General features: G+C 51.3%; 1 protein-coding gene across 1 annotated transcript in view; it reads right to left on the bottom strand.

The window, feature by feature from the left end:
- The window catches only part of KCNJ1 (potassium inwardly rectifying channel subfamily J member 1), a 17,978-nt gene extending 17,071 nt beyond the window's left edge, over nt 1-907 (bottom strand). Inside the window, exon 1 of the mRNA XM_005427894.1 lies at nt 801-907. The gene's annotated coding sequence lies outside the window, so the exon portion shown is untranslated. The remainder of the gene's footprint in view (nt 1-800) is intronic.
- Nucleotides 908-2,643: the final 1,736 nt, after the last annotated feature.

Here is a 2,643-nt window from a genome sequence, read left to right as displayed (position 1 = left end):
TGAGAAAAGCAATTGACTGTGAGATTAAGGAAGTGAACCATGCACTACACGTTGTCATGCCCAAAATGGAAGAGAATTTAAGGGTGGTTACTTTTCTTAACTTTAGAAGTTTTGAGAACCTTGTTCCTAGAGCTCTGAGCATCTCCTGCAGCTGAGCTGGGGGAACTTCTGCTCTGAGCTGTTGCTTCTGGGGAACTGAAACACCTCTCAGCTCAGGTAGGGCTGTGGAAACCCTGGGCTGATGCTCATTAACTGTCCACTTGCACTTAATTAGCCCTTCAGTTACTCTCAAGTGCCTGAAGTCACTCTGAAGCCCAGATGGCTGCTGCTAACACAGGGTTAAACAGCAGTGCTGGCAGCTCCCACACAAATCTAACATGCCCTGAGCTTTTACCTGCTTATCCCACTCCAGTTTTTCACAGAGCTGAGGCTGAAGGCCCTTCTAGCCCCATGACACTGTCAGAAATGCACTCAGCATTCCCCAAGAGGAGCAGTGCCTGAGCTGCCATCAGCTGCACCCGGTGGCTGAGGGGACTCCAGCAGATGCAGAGATTTTGTTGGCAGTGTTCTCCTCAGTGGCTGCTTAGTGGGAGCAGAAACAGAGGCAGAGAAGTGGCAATGAGCTGCCCAAGGAGAGGTGAGCCAGTGGCAAGGCAGACTAGAACCCACACATGCTATTCCACACAAAAAAATTTTTTTGGTTCCCTTGCTGTAGTCCTGACATGGCAAATTTGTGCAAGAAGACAGAAGGGACAGTCTAGGGAAATATGGTGAGGAAGCAGTAGAACAGAGCCCCTTACCTTGTGTCTCACCCAGGGCAGAAGGGAGATGGGAGAGGAGCTGCCTGTGTCCCCCAGAGCAGGGAACTCCCACGGAACTTGGGTCCAGCAGCTCCTGCATCAAGAGAAGAGAGCCCAAGGCCCTCCTTGGCTTTTATGTGCGGCTGTGGCAGGTCAGACTGGCTGCCAGCTCATCTGTATGCAATGGCTCATTAATGCTGGGCCTCATCTGCACGGGGCATGTGGAAGGCAGGGGAATGGGCTGCAGGATGGATGGGGAGGCACTGAAGAGTTGAGCTGCCAGAGTTAAACAGTAATGCAGCCTTACCTGGGGAGCTGAGTTCCTGCTGCTGCCCAGCGCCCCAGCCTCGTGTCCCAGCCCAGCAGCACAGGCACAGCACGTGGGCCTTGGCCACCTGTGAGCTCCAGGCCTTGAATTCCACGGGGAGATGGTTTGGGCAAGAACCAGGTGCCTCTTGATGCCCCCCTATGCTGCAGAACCCTCTGCAGCCTGATTTAATGGGGCTGTGCTCTGGGACCTGGCTGTGTCCTTGCCCAAACTCCTGATCTAACCTCCCCCAGATCTGAGCTGAACCCTGGAGTCCATCTGGGCCCTTTGCAGAGAGGGGTCTGAAGGAGTGACCCCTCTGCTGTGGGGCTGCAGGAATGACCCCACTGAGGCTGCTGCCTCTCTCTCTGCACTGCTGTCACCTTGGAGCTTAGAGAAATGTCCATCTTTTGTAGTTCTCCATCTGCATCCTGAGGGACCAAGTGACCGAGGCCTGGGATGATCCCACCCACCTGCAGACATGAGGTGTCTGATAAAGCAGTTCTGGCTGCCCTCATGCTCAGGAGGCATCTTCTCTCTCTCTCAGGCAGGTGTCCAAGGCTGCACTGCTTTGTGCATCCCTCTCCATCAGCAGAGGATGGCTGGGGCAGGCTGTATCCCTGAGTTTTGCAGGCCCTGCTGTAAATAAAAGAGTTCTTCCCTCAACAACCCCAGCCTGGAAGCTGCTGTGCCCTCAGGGATAGAGCAACAAGCACCCAGTGCCTCTGGCCACCAGCAGGGACAACTGGAGATGGGATCCTCCAAGGCCTGAGGAACTTGGGAACAGGATTTGGATGTTCAAAACAAGTTCTTTAACAGCTGGGCAGAGCCAGGTGTGCTCAGAGTGAACAGAGGAGCTCTGTGGCTCAGGGAGGCAGCGTTGGCTCTGCAGCGCTGGGAGGACAAAAGCACAGGAACAAGGAATTAACTCTGCTATTAGACACCCCTTGTGCTAATAGCTCCATCATTAATAACAAATTTGATCTCACTCAGGCAGCCCTTTTCATCTGCAGAGCATGTCAGTCCTTCTGTTGCACCTCCTGGCAGGCAGGTGTGTTACACCAGCACCTTTGGGCTTTTACAGCACCAGGAGCCGAGGATGGAATTGCTCCAGACTCTCTACCAGGAGCTGATTGATGAGGTACACCCTGAAAGAGCCTGGTTATTTTTATACCCTACCTACTACACTCAGGATTCCCATCTTTTTCACCTATTGGCTGTTCATGATGGCACAAATTAATTTTCTTGCATCACTTAACACACTGCAGATTGTTTAACATAATTTTCCAAAGCATCTGGCTGGTTCTCCTGCACTGAAACTCAATGGGATTTTTCCCTCTAGCTTCAAAGAGCATAGCTGAGCCCTTAAAGGGATTTACTTCTGTTAAATATTATCCTCAAAACTGAGAAATTAAAAGCAAATGAGCTTTCTTCCTTTTTCCTCTAAGACATGTCAAAAGAATATTATAAAATAGAATAGCCTTCCCCAGCTTTCAGAGACTCCCCAAGTGAATTTCAATTGCAGGTTTTTAGGAA

This window comes from Geospiza fortis, unplaced genomic scaffold, assembly GCF_000277835.1.
Source record: "Geospiza fortis unplaced genomic scaffold, GeoFor_1.0 scaffold140, whole genome shotgun sequence".
Taxonomy (NCBI): domain Eukaryota; kingdom Metazoa; phylum Chordata; class Aves; order Passeriformes; family Thraupidae; genus Geospiza; species Geospiza fortis.
This window is presented reverse-complemented; position numbering and strand designations above follow the sequence as displayed.